Below are 18,043 nucleotides of genomic sequence, written 5' to 3' on the forward strand. Positions count from 1 at the left end.
ATAACAACAACAATATGAATTTAAAAGTTATGGAGACAGAGTGCATCCCTGACACCTTCCCTTCACAATTTGGGGATAATTATCATTGTGAACAAAAGAAATCAAGGTAACTCTGGCTTTCTTGCATATAGCACTGCAGGGACTTGAAGGGAGTTGAGCAGCACACGGGAGACGTGAGGCCCACATGGGAGATGTAAAGTCCACACACCAGTGCTAGTCTATGTGCTTGCTGCCTTGTGATTTGCTCCTTATTCAGCTACCACTAGTTGTCACAGAATAAGACATGTAGTTAGAGTAAAAGGTCTCTGGAAATCTCCTTATGCCATTATCATCATTTCCTCTGATGTTTCTGTCCAGGGTCACGTACTTATGAAATGTCATAAGTTAAAAGGCTCACATTGAGTTGTTTTGGGGCAGTCCTTGGGCTCTCCTCAGTATCTGGGGCTGAAAGGTGGGGAAATTCCTGTGCACGTAGGTGGCTGTTAGTCATCTAGACAACAACTAACAAGCCATTCGCCCAGAGCTTACCTTGAGCAAGGTGCTACACCAAGTGTGGGGAGAGTCGGGACAATAGTGATGATGATGAGACATGCCTGTCCTCAGGTATAGTTTGCAAGGGTGGTGGGAAAACTTACACGAGTGTGCAAGATTATGTTAAAAGGAATAGTATGGGGCACTAGTTGACTGCTGTTGAGTTGGGCCCCTGCTTGTGGCAGCCCTGTGTATAACCCCAGGTAGGAGTGTTGTGATCCAGAGGGATTCTATTGGCCGATTCCAGAAGTATATCACCAGGTGTTTCTTCTTATTTTATGTTAGCCAGGAAGCTCTGAAATCTATTCAGCATCGTGACAACTTCCAGGCCACGCTTATTGAACCACATCCTGATGAAGGCTGTGCCTTAGTGTGTTGACCAAGAATGAAACTTAGGTGTCTTGCCTGGGAGGTGGGGGTTGTACCACAGAACACATACTTGCTAAGCAATAGTAGCTCTGGTGGCACAGACTGCATTTCTAGTGCTTTGAATCCACCAGTGGCATTAGATAGCAGTGAGCTTTTATTTTTTTTAAGCAATAGCGAAGGAGTAAATTCAATGTCAGCAATTTGAACCCTTCAGATACCCCAAGGGGAAAAGATGTGCAATCTTCTCCTGCTGAGATTTGCAGTCTTGGAAAATCAATGGAGGGTCATCATGAGCCAGGGTGGACTTTTTTTAAAAAAACAAAAAAACCCAAAAAACAGCAGATGCAGTTGATGATTAAGATTAGAGGAATCTTCACAGCTTTGTGGGAATTTTGGATATAGTATCTTGAAGCAAGGTAAAAATTTGACATAGGAAAAAAGGAAAGATGTTCCAAGGATGGGAACTGATAGAGGCACAGCCCCAGAGACAGGAAAGCGACTGTACTGTTTTCTGTAGCAACTGACATTAAGACAGAAAAGTAAGGCAGACAGGAAGCAAAAACAAAAACAACAAAACAAGCAAATGGCCTTGTGGGTAAGGAGCTGCCAACCCAAATGCAAATCCACCAGCTGCTCTGTGGGAGAAAGCTGAACTTTTGTAATTACAGCCTCTGAAATTCCTCTGGAGGGTCAGCTATACGTTGGCTCACACCAGACCACAATGAGTTTCAATTTTCACTGCTAAAGAGTCTGATATTGGAGGAAGGGTTATGTTGTCCAGCATGTGGGCTTCTTAACTCTTAACAGCCTTGACCACTGTAGGCCTTCACATGCAGGGCTGCCTCGGAGAACAGAGACCCCTGGAAGAGTAAGGTGGGCAGCTTGGCTTCCAGATGGAGAGGAAAGAACATGGTGCTGTGTTTGGGTGCCTGATTCTTCCTGCAGAACTCACCTGCCAGGTAAGCCATGTTTCCTCTGTGAGAGGAGGAAGTGAGGGGCAGAGAGACCTGGTATTTACGGGCACTTTCTCCTAATGGAAAACAATAGTGGGGAAAAAGAACCCCTTTGAATAAGAGTTTATGTTGGTAAGGCTTGGAGAACCAATGACAAGGCCCTTGACCAGTAAGCAAAGAACTGTGTTGTGCACTTCGAACTAGTTTGTTCTAGTAACACAGAACTATGGAGAATTTGGGAGAATTATTTCCATGGCATCTGTGAGAGAATCACCTGTGACTGAAATGTAGGATGAGTTTTCCAGAAAAGAGATGAGAGGTTGACCAGGGAGCTGCCACTGACTGAGTGGATGTAGAGAAGAGCCTGTTTCAATCTCCTAGGGCTGCCACACACAAGAGCAAACAGGGGCGGGTTTGTTGTTGCTGTTAGGTGCCATCGAGTTGAGTACAACCCTTTAGGGCCTTTGAAAAACAGATCTTTGTCCTATCCTGTGCCATCCTCCTCATCTCTGACATACTAGAGCCCATTGCTGCAGTCATTGTGTGTCAAACCATCTTTTGAAGGGCTTCCTCTCTTTCACTGATCCTCCTCCAAGAAGTTGGAACTGATGCACAGCTGACCCTTCAGTGAGTTTTCAGAGGTGGTAAACTGCACAGGAGATTGACCATTTTTCTCATGAGGAGCAGCTGGCAGATTTGAACCATGTACCTTTGGGTGGGTGGCATGTAGATGGTTAACATACCCAGGCACTAGCTGAAAAGTTGGCAGTTCAAGTCCACCCAGAGATGCTACATAAGACATGCAGATCGGCTTCCAAAGCCATTGAAACTCATGGAGCAGTCAGCTCTGAGACACGCAGGTCACCATAAGTCAGAACTAATTTGACAACAGGGTTTTCTGAGTGACTTTAAAGAACAGAAGTTTATTTTTTCACAGCTATGAAGGTAAAAAAAGTCCAAGTCAAGGCCTCAGACATGTCAATTCCTTCAGCAGACCTCACTCCTAGTTTTTTGTTGACTGCCAACAGTTCTTTGTGTTTTTCTGTTGCTTATAAATGCATCTGCCTCCAACATCACGTAATCTTTCCCCCCTGCATGCATATCTGTGTCTATTCTGCTCAATTTATAAGACACACACAAAAATATTACACTGTCATCAAGTTAAGTCTGACTCATAGCAACTGCCAACTGAATTTCTTAGACTATAAATCTTTATGGAACTCTGGTGACATAGTTTATAGAGCATTGTGCTGCTAACTTATTGGCTATTTAAACCCACCAGTTGCTCCAGGGGAGAAAGATGAGCAAACTCTTCCTGTGTGATTGACAGCCTCTGAGGATCTGCTGAAGGGTTGTTTCTGACTTGACAACAATGAGAGAGAGAGAGAGAGAGAGAGGGAGAGAGAGATATCTTATGGGAGGGCCCTGACCAACTCTCTCCCACAGAGCACCAGGTGGATTCAAACTGCCAACTCTTTAGTTAGTAGTTCAATACTTTACACACTACGTTAGCCAGCAGGATGCCTTCAGAAGGAATTAGATTTTGTACCTACTTTATTACCTCATTAAAATAATAAATGAAACATCTTAGTTCCAAGTAGGATCACATGTCTTCAACATACCCTGTTGGCGGACACAATTCAATCTGTAACTGTGTCCAACCAGGGAGTCGATCAGGCTGCAACATTAAGAGGCAGAATAGCTGGGAGTTTGCAAAGGAAGCCTGGTATTGTGTCCAGAGGACTAAGAGAATTGCGCTTTGTGAATAGAAAGAAAGGAAATGGAAGCCCAAGCTGTTATGAGGGTGGGAGTAGTTTGCATTTATACAAATTGAGTTTGAATTGAAAATGGGGCTTCTGAATTGTCATATGTGACTGGGACACATAAAGATGGGGAGGAGAGAGAGAGAATAGTTGTGTAGGTCAAACCAGAAGGGAGAGGGTAGGTGTCAAACGCCAAAGAAATCAAGTCAGATGAGGACAGATTGTAAGCTATTAAGTGTGGTAATTGAGGTGCCACTAGTGACCTTTTCAGAATCAATGTAAGGACAGAGATTGAGAAAAAACTTCAAGTGTTCTATTTTTGAGAGATGAGCCAGTGTAACATGGATCTGGCATTTTCTATTCAGCCTGATGGCAGAATTATAAGTAAAAAGATGGCATTTGGATGCTTTATTTGTCATTTCCTTTTTTTATTCTCTCAATATGGCTCAATATGAAATCCCAGGGTGTTAGCTTTCTTTAATGATATCGAAAACGCCCTACCTCATGATATACATAAATAAACCATGTCTTCAGGGCAGTATCTCAGAATTTCTTGATCCAGGATGCAAAGCTGCTGGGCTTTCGGAATCTCCTATGTGGCAGTTACGATGCTGGGACTTCCTGAGGAATTCCTAGTCATGGCCAGCCTGTGGGTGGTACACATAATTAATGCTTTTAGCTATTAACCCAAAGATTAGTAGTTTGAATTTATCCAGAGAGGCCTCAGAAGATAGGCCTAAGGAAAAAAAATAGGCCTAGAGATCTGTTTTTCAAAAGTCAACACCTCAAAAATTTCATGTAAAAAAAAAAAATTTCATGTAAAAAGTTCTGTTCCAAATACACAGGAGCTCTGAGTCAGAGCTGATTCAATGGCAACTGTTATTTTTTTCTTTTTTTAAAGGACCAGAAGCCAGGTATACACAAAAAGGGAAGATAGGGGATCAGAAATTGATCATAAAACACCTGATAATCATATAATTTAATATTCTACAAATCAATGCTCCTAAGTAGAGCCAGAATCTTTAAGAAAAATAGAGGCATATACTGTTCATGTTGTCAACATCTTAAACATTTTCACCCATAAATGACTTCAGAGCATGTGGTCTACTTCCTCTTTAACAGTGAGTGGCTTATTTTCTTCCATAGAGGATAAGTTTTGAATTTGGAAAGCAGCAAAGAATAATTCTGAGCCATGTCTGTAAGCGCTTTTGTTTTAAAAGAAATTTTTTAATTTATATTGGCTTCCTTACAAAGTTCTTCTACATTATTCTTCACGTTGCATCTTTCCCATTTCCTTTGCCCATCCCACCCTCCACCCATAAAATTGTGAGACCCTTTGATGACCCTCCTCCTCCCACCCCTGCCCATCCTCACCTATCTGGTCCCATCCTCCCCACCTTAGATTCTCATACACATTTTACTATTTATCCATTTCTACAATAATGGTCGTATACAGTATTTGTCCTTATAGGACTTAGAAAGTTCACTTAATATAATGCTCTCCAGTCCCCCCTGCCCCAGGTTAGGTAGTAATTTTCAAAACCATTGCTCCTACATGCTGCTTAGTATTCCATCATGTGACTGTATCATAATTTCTCAATCTATGAGATTATGACTGGACATTTGGGTTGTTTCCATATTCTTGTGATGGTGAATAATGCTGCTATGAACATTGGTGTTCAAATCTCCGTTTGTGCCTCAGTTCTAATTTGTAAGCAATTTTTGGCACTTGATGCAAAGTGAATTGTGTAAGGTGAATTATCAATTTAGGAAATATTTTGGGGGATCCAAAAGAATATATATAGACAATTAATGGTTTGCTTTCCTTCTAAGATTCCTTAAACTGCTGGTGGGAAGCAGATCATATGAAGAAGGACCAAAAAACGATTAAGCCATCACAGTAAGGATGTCCTATTCTAAGGTGGCCATTTGCAATGAGATGTGGCACTCAAATTAGAGGACTTGAAGTTCCTGAGCATTGCAAATATTTAATCCCATAGTTACTAATGGGATAAATGTCTGCTGTACTCAACTATACCATAACTACAAGACTAGTGACTTGAACCTGTTCAATTAAAATATGTCAACAAATAGACGCAGTCCTGACTGTGCTCACTCATTTAAGCCAAGAAATTTGGAAGACAGTTACCTGACCAACCAACTAAAAGTGATCTGTTTGTGCTCTTTCCAAAGAAAAGTTACAGAACATTATCATTAACATCACACACGAGTGAAATCTTGCTGAAGATTATTCAGTAATGGTTGGAGTAGTAGAGCAATAGGAAACTACCAGAAATTCAAGCTGGATTCAGAAGAGGCAGTGAAACAAATGATATAATTGCGGACATCAGATGATATTTGGCTGAAAGCAGAGAATACCAGAAAGCTGCTTATCTGTATTTTATTGCCTATGTGAAGGCACTAGACTGTGTGGGTAATAATAAAATATGGATAATATCGGGACGAATGGTAATTTCATAATATTGTGGATTCCTCTTGAAGCTGGAATGCAGTCTGTGGATCCTAGGGGGCTTTTCCCAGTGTACCAAGTTCTCATAAGAATCTACTTCCACATCAGAGTTTTGCCTTAGTAGCACCAGATGCAGAGTGGTGAGTGCTTGCTATGTTGATGGAGTACACCTGAGGCTCCGCCACTGTGGCAGGTGTCGGTGAGGTTGAGCAGCCAGGAGCGAGAAAATGGAAACTGTCTATAAACTCCAACAGGGAGGGACAGTGCCTGCTTTCCTTGTGTGTGTGTGTGTGTATATACATGTATTTTAAAAAAATTTTTTAAAGAGCCATGTGTAGTTATCTTCACTTTAGAATCTGCTTTTTATGGTCTGCCTCATTTTATGGTTGTTGTTATGTGCCATCGAGTCTCTTGTGACTTATAGCAACCCTATGTACAACAGCCCTGAAACCTACTCTATCCTGTGCCAGCATTATTGTCTCTGACACACCTATCCTTATTATCCCAAGTCACTCGATCAATCCATCTCATCGATGGTCTCCCTCTCTTTCTCCATCTTTCCACCCTTCTAAGCATGATGCCACTCTTCAGGGACTGGTTCCCACCTTGCAACATGCACAAAGAATATCAAACGAAGCCCCAGAGTCCTTGCCTCCATGGAGCAGGCTAGCTTTACCTTCTCTAAGACGAACCTGTTTGTTCTCCGAGCAGTCCATGGTATATTCAACACTCTTCTCCAGCACCACAGCACAAAGGCATCACTTCTCCTTCTATCAACCCTAGTCATTATCCAGCTCTCTGATGCATAGAGCACACAATTGTGAAGACTATGGCCTGGATCAGGTGCACCTTAGTCTCCAGACTGACAACATTGCCCTTCAGTACTTTGGAGAGGTCCCTTACAGCCACCTTTTTTAATGAAACTCATCTCTTGATTTCCTGGCTACTGGTTCCAAGAGTGTTGATTGTGGAACCAAGCAAACTAAAGCTGTTAACAGTCTTCACCATCTACAATAATGCTGCCAATTGGCCCAGTGGTTAAGAATCTTCATTATTTTGATACTGAGGTTCAATCTATATTGAAGGCTGCAGCCCTTGACTGTCTGCAGCAAATGCTTTAGGCCTTCCTTAGTTTCAGAAAGCATAACACAGGTTGTTGATGACTCTTCCTCCAATCCTGATGTCACATTCCTCCTCATACAGCCCAGTGTCCCAGATGATCTGTTCTGCATATAGATTGAAAAGATATGGAGACAGAATACATCCCTGGCAGACACCTTTCCAGATTTTGAATCATGCAGTGTCTCCTTGCTCTGTTCTGTCGACTGCCTCTTGGTCCAAGTATAGGTTTCACATAAGCACAATCAAATGTTCTGAGATTCCCATTCTTCTCAGAGTCAGCCACAGTTTATTGTGATATACACAGTCAAAAGCCTTTGCATAGTCAATGAAGCACAGATAAACATTTCTCTGGTACTCTCTGCTTTCAACCAAGATCCCTCTAACTTTAGCTATAACATTCCTAGTATCACTGCCTCTGCTAAAACCACCCTGCACACCTGGCAGTTCTCTGTTGATGTGTTGCTCTAGTTTGCCTCATGGATATTATTTTAAAAATCCTGGAAACTCAAACTTGCTTCTCCCAAGTTGATTCTGACTCACAGTGAATCTCCACTATATTTCTAAGGCTATAAATCTTAACAAACTTCTGGAAACTTGAGGTCTTTTGACTAGCAGTGAAACACCGTGTCATACCAGAGCACCTCCAAAATGTTACGCTCCTTAGAAACAAAATATGAGAACGTTACTGAATCAATGATTTCTGCTGGATAAACTGTGACATTCAAACCGCAAGGAGCAAGTGTATAGTGTATCTTCTGTTGCTCACCTTCTTGAACCATGTCAGACATTGCCAACAGATCACAGTACATTACTCCTTTCAGAGAGATGAATTCTGGGTAACTTAGGCTCCTCTCAACAGGCAATTGTTACCAATCAATTAGAATTTATGAACAAGATAAAAACAGCTGCCGGTCCCAATTATGTAGTTTGCTCTGATAAAGATACTAATGAACATAATTTAAAATAATTATATTGATAATAGTCAAGAATTACCAAGTTCTTATTATGCAACAAGAAGCTGTGGTACAGAAAGATCAGAAGTTTGAATCAATCCACCAGGCCTTGAGAGTAAAATAGTTGGCTTTCTCCAGTATGATTTACAGTTTTGGAAACCTGATGGAGGCTTCCTGTGAGTCTGAATAGACTCAATTACACAAGGTTTGTTTGTAATTTGGTTTTATATGCACCATTCAAAGGGCAACTTGAAAAGATAAAGCAAAGTATAACAATATATGCAAAGAGCTTGAGTCAGAGAAACCAAAAGGGAAGTACATTTCTCAAGGAGAAAGAACGGAACAAATTCAAGCCTTCAGTTATAATATGGAAGGATATATGGATAAAATCTTGAATGATCCAGGAAGCATTAAAAGCAAATTGAGAAAATACACAGCCATTGTACCAAAAAAAAATTGGCTAATATGAAACCATTTCAAGAAGTGATGAAGAACCAATGGTAATAAAGGAAGTTGTTCAACTTGCACTGAAGGCACTGGCAAATAATAAAGTTCTCAAGAACTGGTGGAATATCAATTCACATATTCCAACAAACACATGTAGCCCTCAATATGCTCACTAGACTCTACTAAGAAATATGGGACAGTACCCAGCCAGATGACTGGAAGAGATCCATATTTATTGCTATTTTTTCCAAAAAAAGTTATTCAAAAGAATGTGGAAATTATCAAACAAAAGTATTAATATCTGCTTGGAGAACTGACAACAAGATAAGGGGTGGGGAGGAAGCACAGAGCCATGAGAATCTCTCTGAAAGGGCCAGAGGGAGTGCGAATAGCACAGACCCTGACTGCCGCAGAGCAGAAAGTAGATAGCCAAGACCTGTTGTGCTTATAGAGCCACATCAGCATCAAGAGGTTAGTTTATTTGTTGTTAACTCACAGACTCACAGCTGTGATACCGAGAATGAGGTTTATAAGGGAAACAAATTGGAGAGTAGGGGAGGTGAAGAATATCTCACAATACAAGTCCAGGTTTAACCCAGAGTCCCAAGACACAATTCCTCAATTGATCCATGCTCTGGTTTCAGTTTAGCAACACAAATCCAAACCATCCAGCAAGGTTTCTCTCAGAGCAGTTATAAATCAGCTTTTCCTTCGAGCATCTGGCAAGAACAGCAAAACATTGAACTGTGGCCAGCACAAATTCAAGAAGCTTCAGTTGCCACAGTTTCTCCACAGCAATGTGACAATCTCTCCACTATCATCACCAGCATCTCTCCAATGGAGAGTCTCCATAAAGCCTTGCCCTTTGCAAGTCTAGCTTTTCAGTGTGGGAAGCATGCCTTCTCTTATCCCAATCCCACAGCTGTTGGTGATTTGCAAGACAATGTTTCTGCTGTTAACGTAGCTGGAGCCCAGAGAAGGCTAAGATGATGGCGGAGAAAAAGTCAACTCTAGGCTAACACTGAAGCCCACTCTCCAGCTTTTTAAGCTATTTTTCATTACCTAAAGGATCAGCCTTCCTCATACCATCATCTATATTTAGGGAATTATGTAAGCCAGCTGCTTTACTCCTTATGTCTAATCCCTCCATTTTAGACAGCCAATTTTTAATTTTCCCAGTCTTATCAAACCAGTACTCTGAGGAAATAAGCATGTCTTTTTCTCTGAAGTATCTTCTGTTACAGTTGAATCCACATCTATAAACAAAGGTACAGTTCAGAGCAAACCATCAGTTCCCAGAAATCAGTACTAGCTCATAGAATGAAACATCTTCTTTTCATTTAGTTGGGTTCTGGTCAAAACATTCCCCATCTGTGGCTCAGTCCAAATGGGCATCAGCTGCAAACACAGGAGTCCACACATCTTCCTGTGTTTTGACGGGCTGATCCCCCTACTCAACTTTAGCCCCACATGGGCCAAGTCACTACATCAGAGACTCCCAGGACTCCCTGTTTCACAAACCAATAACCCTTCTTCACTTATCCATTTATCATGTTAGGTGGACAGTGATGAAAGAGCAAGCCCAAACTTAAACTGCTTCTTCATTACTGCATATTGCCTACTTTCACTCATCAAGTGACCCCGGTGGTCACCATGAATTGAACATACTCCTTAGGTTAATTTTAATGTCCTGGAAAGGAAGTTCTGATGTTTCCTCCTTCCTTTCATCAAGTAGACCTGGGTGGTCAACATAAGATAAGGATCAACTTTACTTTGACTCAATTGCATTGCAAAAGTCTCTTTTTCTACATGTTTGCTTTCAAAGATATCTTGGAAATACAGAAAAAATGATGCAAGTTTTTGTTGATGTTATGTCAAGATAAATTGTAAAAACGATTAAGATTTTTGAGATGAAGAAAGGGGAGAAAACCTACACTGGGCGGCAAGATTGGAGGTGAAAAAGATTTGTGGCTGCAAGACCCCTTGTGGTGGAGAGATTGTAGCATTGTTGTAGAGGAACTGTGACAAGGTGCTACCTGAGGCATCACGCATTTTTGCTGACTACTTTTAAAGGTTTGGCTGCTCTTGCTGGATGCTTGAAGCTGATAATTGCTCTGGGGTAAATCTTGCTGAATGATTGAGGAAACCAGAGGCTTCTTGAATCTGTGTTGCTGAACTGAAGCCAAAGCCTGGACTAGTTGAGGAATTGTGCCTTGGAATTGCAGGGTATTGAGTGATATTCCTTGCCTCCCCTACTGTCTACCTTAATAAACCCCATTCTTGGTACCATAACTGTAAGAGAGGAAGACCCTAAACAAAAAGAATTTATACAATGACTGTATACAATGACTACTTTATACAATAATAAAGGGCTCAAGTGTGTTGGAGATAGTGAGAATGGCACAGGACAGGGCTATTGCCAATAAGTTTTGCTTTCTCAATATTTACCATTATAAAATTATTCTTGAAATGATCTTCTAATTTTCCAGTTATTTTGCTTAGAATTTTTACATCTATTTTTATGAGTGAGGTTTGACTATAATTTTCCTTTCCTGTAATGTCCTCATCAAGTTCTGTTATTAACAGTATTTCAGCCTAATAATGAGATTGTATGCATCTCCATTTTCAATTTTTAAAAAAGATTTTGTGTATTATTTGTGCTCTATGTTACTTGTGTTCCATTGATAATTGCAAAGAATCAGGTTTGGGTTTGTTGATATTCAAGTGCTAAACATTTGATTTCTATGTCCTCAATGTCTACTCTTTGTTATGTCCTTCCTTCTGCTTTTTACTTTTGTTTTATTTTAGTGATGTTTTTATAGCTTCTTGAAATGTATAGTTAAATATATAGCTTTTCTACTTTTCTCCCACAACTCAGCTGGTCTTCACTTGTTCGTGTACAAGGCCTGAAACCTGTTCCTGAGATAGACCTGAAATTCAGGTGAGATAGACACAAAATTATATTTTGGTTTCTGTGGATTCAGTTTAATTTTCCTCACCTTCAGCTTGAACTTGCATATGAGTAGTTGGTGGTCTGTCTGACCAATTGGCAGCATCAGGATGGATGGTGAAGAGATTGAGATTGTTCACAGCTTTAGTTTGCTTGACTCTACAGTCAACACTCTTGGCACGAGCAGCCAGGAAATGAAAAGACGTATTGTGATGGGAAAGTCTGCTGTTAGGGACCTCTCCAAAGTACTGAAGAGCAATGGTGTCACTCTGGAGACTAAGGTGTGCCTGATACAGGCCATGTCTTTGCAGTCACTTCTTATGTATCAGAGAGTTGGACAATGACTAGGAAGGATAGAAGGAGAATTGATGCCTTTGAGCTGTGGTGCTGGAGAAAAGTATTGAGGGTACCATGGACTGCTAGGAAAACAAAAGATTCAACCTGGAGAGGGTTAAACGAGGCTGCTCCTTGGAGGCAAGGATTCTGAGGCTTCGTCTGACATACTTTGGACATGTTGTAAGGAGGAACCGGTCCTTGAAGAGGGACATCATGCTTGGGAGGGTGGAGGGACAGCGCAGGAGAGGAAGGCCCTCTATGAGGTGGATTGATTCAGTGACTGGGGTAATCGGGATGGGTGTGTCAGAGGCAGTGAGATTGGCACAGAATAGAGCAGGGTTTAGGTTTGTTATACATAGGGTCACTATGAGTCGCAAGGGACTGGACGGCACATAACAACAACAACAACAACAACAATAACAACAACTTTTCTCATTTTCTAATAGTCATTTTTTTTAAAAAATAAAATTTTGTACTGGTTTAATTAATTATACTCATTTTAAGGCTATAAATTTCTCTCTGAGTATGATCTTAACTATAATTCATAAGCTTTAATAACGTGATATTTATGTAACTCATTTCCAAATAGATTTTAGAAACGAACCAATTTGTTTCCAACATTTAAAGATTTTTCTGGTTATCTTTTTGTATTTATTTCTAGTTTATTCTATAATATTCTTGTCATTTACTTGGATGATTACATATATTCTTTTTCAGTTGATGAAAATGACTTTATGCCCAGGATGTGGTCTATTTTCAGTGGATACTTTATATACTCTTAAATAGGGTGCATTTTTTTTTCTATCATCAAAGATCATGTTCTCTTTATGTCATTTAAATCAAGATATTTACTTATGTTCAAATGTTATGTTTCTTGATATTTTATTATGCTTGTTTTAATATTGATTCCTTATAATTATGGACTCTGTGGAAATTTTAAATTACTACTGTCTTAATTTTACATTCAGTAATTGTACTCAGACTTTTTAGTAAGTGACTCAAAGGCACATAACAACAACAGCCCTGACTTCTACTTATTGTTGGGTAAATTTGGTGGTTTGTATGTCTTTTAGGAATTTGTTCATTTGATCTGAGTTTTGTCTGTCTGAAGAAACCCCCTTACTGTTTCCTTTGTGTGAGTGGGTTAGTGAAGGTATCTACAAAATGTCTTTGTTTCTTTTTCACCTTTTTTGGTGAACATTTTTTGTGTTTTATATAAAGGTTTACATAATGAATTTTATTTTCAGATCAATAATTCTTATACAAATTTTTCTGTGAAGCTTGCAATCCCTGTAATGTTTCAGCTCTCTCTTTCTTACCTCCCCAGATTTTCTCTCTCTTCCTGCTTTCTCATCATTTGGCAAATATTGCTGTTTTGTTCTCCTATAGTTGATCACTATGAAGATGCATGTCGTTTCCACATCCACTTCCTAAACCACATGCCTCTGGAAACTCTATGAACTTGGAGAAATGATGATAGTTAAAGCAAAGCTTCAGGCCTTTTGTACATAGGGTTGCTATAAGCCATGCTTGATTGGACGGCAATCGACAACATTATTTATTTTATTGTTGTTGCTAGACATCATCTACTATGAGTCTTAGCAATCCTATGAACAACAGATCTGAACCTTGCCCTATGTTATGCCATCTTCATGATCTCTGATATACTCAGGCCCATTCATATAGTCACAGTGACCTTGTTCAGGTTCTTCATCTCTTTCTCTGACCCTCCACCTTTCCCAGCAAGATGTCTTTTACCAAGGACTGTTTCCTCCTGTTAACATGCTGAAAGTATGTGAGACAAGGTTTCATCATCCTTTCCCCTAAAGAGCATACTTCCTCCAAGTGTGGAGGCTGCACCTCCTCCAAGGTACATTTGTTTGTTCTTTGGTAGTCCTTGGGTTAGAAGGTACTCTCCTCTAACACCAGGATTCAAAGGCATTGATTCTTCTCTGATCATCATTATTCATTGTCCAACTCTCAGATGCATAGGAAGCAATTGGAAAAGTCATGGCTTGGATCAGGCACACTTTATCTCTAAACTGATAACTCTTTAGCACTTTAGAAAGGTCATTAATAGCAGACTTGCTGAATGTAACACATCTTTGAATTTCTATTAATTGGCTGAAAGGTGACCTCTGAAAATGTCATCAAGTTTGAAAATTGTCTCGCAATGAGAGTCTTGATGGTTCCTACGTATCTCTCAGTGCTGTAAGACTGGTCTTTTATTAGTTGAATTTCATCTTATATTTCTTATCAAACTAAGGTCTTTTTTTATTTTGGTTCTTTTTTTAAAAATTTTGGTTCTTTTAAGAGCGGTCATAGCAGGCGATTGAAAAGACCATGACCTGAATCAAGCTCACCCTTGCTCTCCAAATAACATCATTGCTCATCAATAATTTCAAGAGGTCCCTGACTATAGACTTTCCAAGTGCAATATGTCTCCTGACTGCTGGTCTTGATTGTGGATCCAAATATGAAAAAAAATCATTGAAAGTTTCAATCTTTTCTCCATCTATCATGATGTTGCCTATCAGTCCAATGTTGAGAATTTTTGTTTTCTTGACATTGAGATGCAATTCATATTGAAGGCTATATTCTTTGATCTTTAGGAGCAAGCATGTGAAGTTCTCACTTTCAACAAGCAAGTTTGTATCATGTGCATAATGTGGGTTATTTTGATAAGTCTTCCTCCAATCCTGATTCCACATTCTTCTTCACTGAGTCTAGTTTCTTTAGTAATTTGCTCAGAATACAGATTGTATAGATATGAAAAAAGGATACAACTCTGAAGCACACTTTTCTTCATTTTATACCATGTATTTATTGCCTTGCACTGTTTGCACCACAGTCTCTTGGTCTAGGTATAGGTTTTGTGTATGCATAAATAAGTGTTCTGGGATTTTTATTCTTCTCAATGTTTACCATAATTACTGAGATCCCCTCAGTCAAATGTTTTTGCATGGTCAACAAAGCACAAATATACATTCTTCTAGTTATTCTTTGCTTTCAGCCAGGACCTATTGGACATCAACAACAATATCCCTGGCACCATAGACTCTTCTAAATCCAGTTTGAACTTTTGGTAGTTCTCTGTCTTTGTACTAAATAATCTTTGGCAGAGTTTTGCTTGCATGTGATGTTAATGATATTCTTCAATAATTTTCACATTTTCTTGGATCATCTTTCTTGGGAATGGAAACAAATGAATCTTTTTTGTGGCCAGACAACTCTCCTCCAAGTTTCCTGATGTAATCTCATAAGCATGTGTAGAGCTGCATCTGTCATTTGAAACATGACAGTTGATATCCCATCTTTTTACTATTGTGAATTTTGTTGTGATGAACAAATTGTACATATGCTTATTCATACCTATGAGTTGTTGTTGTTGTTGTTAGATGCTGTTGAGTTGAATACTACTCATAACGACCCTATGAACCAAAGCTCTGAATCCTGTTCTATCCTGTGCCATCCTCATACATAACACACCGAAGCCCATTGCAGCAGTCAGCACATCAGTCTACTTGGTTGAGGTTCTTCCTCCCCTTCACCGACCCTCTACCCTTCTCAAAATCATGTCCTTCTCCTAGCAACATACCCAAAGTATGTGAGGCAAAATCTCATCATTTCTGCCTCTAAAGAGCACTCCGGATGCACCCTCTTCAAGTCATATCTATTAATTCTCTTTGCCATTCATGGAATGTTCAGTGCTCTTCTCCAATACAACAGCTCAAAGATGTCTATTCTTTTTCTGTCATCCTTATTCATTGTCCAGCTCTCAGGTGGACAACAAGTGATCAGAAAGACTATAGCTTGAATCAGACACACAATAGTCTTCAAACTGACATCATTACTCCTCAATAATTTGGAAAGGTCTCTGTAGATTGTCACAGTATTTTCTTATTTCCTGACTGCTGGTACCAAGGGTGTTAATTGTGGATCCAGGCAAAATGAAGCTGTTAATTTCAATCTCTTCTCCATCCATCATGATGCTGCCTATCATTCCAGTGCTAAGAATCTTTGCTTTTTAGATGTTGAGGTGTAATCCATACTGAAGGCTGCATTCCTTCATCCTCTGCAACAAGTGCTTCAAGTCTTCCTCACTTTCAGTAAGCAGGGTTGTGTCATCTGCATAATTCAGGTTATTGATGAGTCTTCCTCTAATTCTAATGCCACACTCCTCTACATAGAGTTCAGCTTCTTGGATAATTTGCTCAGCAAACAGATTGAATAGATAAGGAGAAAGAATACAACCCTGGCACACTCCCTTCTCAATTTTAAAGCATGCATGTTCCCTTGCTCTGTTCACACAACAGCCTCCTAGTCCGGGTATAGGTTTCTCATGAGCACAGTTAAGTGTTCTGAGATTCCCATTTTTCTCAATATCAGCCACAACTTGTGTGATCCACATAGTTAAATGTCTTTGCATAATCAATAAAACATAAATACACATTCTTGTGATATCCTTTTCTTTCAGCCAGAGCTCCCTTAGCTGTACGTAGATGGGTGGAATTGTCTCATTTTCACAGGTTCTTTCTTTGTCTGGATATAGAATTTAATATTGGTTTTTATTTTCTTTTAGCATTTTAAATGTGACATCCCAGTGGCTTCTGTATTCAATCATACAATGTTACACTTATGATTGTTCTTCAGAAGGTTACGTAGAGTTCTTCAGGATGTTTTAAAGACCATTCTTTTAATTTTCAACCTAAAAATATGATATACTATAGTATGAGTGTCTTTTTAAATTTGCTTCTTGGGATTTTTTTAATGTTTCTTGAATCTGTGATTTCATGTATCAACAATTAATAACATTTATTTGGGGAAATCTTCAGCCATTATCTCTTTATGTAGGATTCAAATTATATGTAAATTAGTTCTTTTACCATGTGTTACATCTCCTTTGTTTTTTGTTTGTTTGGTTTTTTTAAGATATTTTATATAGTTTTCCCTCTCTGATATAATCTGGATTTTTCCACTAACCAATTTTTCATCCCACAATCCTTATTTTAACTGTTTCTGAGATACTATTAAATGATTCTTTTGTGCTTTTAATTTAATTTGTTGCAAATTCAATTATATATTGGTTTTGGTATTTTTGCAGGCTGTAGGGAGCTGTACTGCTAATCCAAAGGTGATTTGAATCATGGTTGAAATATGAGCAATCTTCTTTCATGTGACTTACAACTTTCCAAAAACCCACTGCAGGGCGGCTCTGATTCGCTTCCATCTGGATTGCAGTGAGTTTGAGGTTTGTTTGTTGTTTTGTGCCATAATCGTATATTGGTTAGTACTCTGATTGTGTTTGTTGTTTTGTTTTTTCATTTGCTGGGGTTTCTTTTGTACTTTTATTTTTTAATAAAGAATTTTTTCTTGTGATTTTAATGAAAGTTTACAGAAAACTTGGATTTTCATTCATTCATTGTTGCACATTTTTCCTATCTATCACCCCTCTCCCCCAGTTCACTTTTCTCTTAAAAAAATCATTAATTGTTGTACAATTTCTTCCCTTTCCCCCACCCCAGTCTACTTTGCTATGTACCTCTTATTCTGGACTGTTCTCATGCAAATAATGCCTAATCATATATTCCTTTTAAACAGTTCTTTCCTTCATCTGTTCCAATGTAGTGTTCATTATTTATCCCCTCTTTTCTTAATTTCCCCCCAAACCCCATGCCAGTCCTGTTTTATAACAGTGGCATTATTCAGTATCTGTCCTTCTGTGCTGAGATAAATCACTCTCTTACAATATCTTTTTGAACTATACTATACCAATCACAGTTATTTAAAAATTTATGTCAGATAATTTCAATATATGGTTACCTGGTTAGTATGGATTTGCTGTCTGGCCTTGAGTTTTGATATGTCTGATAATTTTTGATTGAATGCTAGATATCGTGGAAAACCAATTAGAGAGCTCTGAATGATATTATCTAATTCATGAGATGTTTTGTTCCATGTTCTGGTAAACAAAGAGAATAGGTAATTTTAATTCAATTAACATCTGAAGAAATGTAAGCCTGATTTTAGGTTGGTTTTTTAAAAATGTATTTTTATTTTTAATATATACTTTGGACATGTTGTGAGGAGAGACCGGTCCTTGGAGAAGGACATCATGCTTGGGAGGGTGGAGGGACAGCGCAGGAGGG

General features: G+C 39.1%; 1 pseudogene; it reads left to right on the forward strand.

The window, feature by feature from the left end:
• Nucleotides 1-1,793: 1,793 nt before the first annotated feature.
• LOC102855894 overlaps nucleotides 1,794-18,043 on the forward strand; it is a 21,074-nt pseudogene continuing 4,824 nt past the window's right edge.

Source organism: Elephantulus edwardii, unplaced genomic scaffold, assembly GCF_000299155.1.
Source record: "Elephantulus edwardii isolate Elephantulus edwardi_28Jun2011 unplaced genomic scaffold, EleEdw1.0 scaffold00051, whole genome shotgun sequence".
Taxonomy (NCBI): domain Eukaryota; kingdom Metazoa; phylum Chordata; class Mammalia; order Macroscelidea; family Macroscelididae; genus Elephantulus; species Elephantulus edwardii.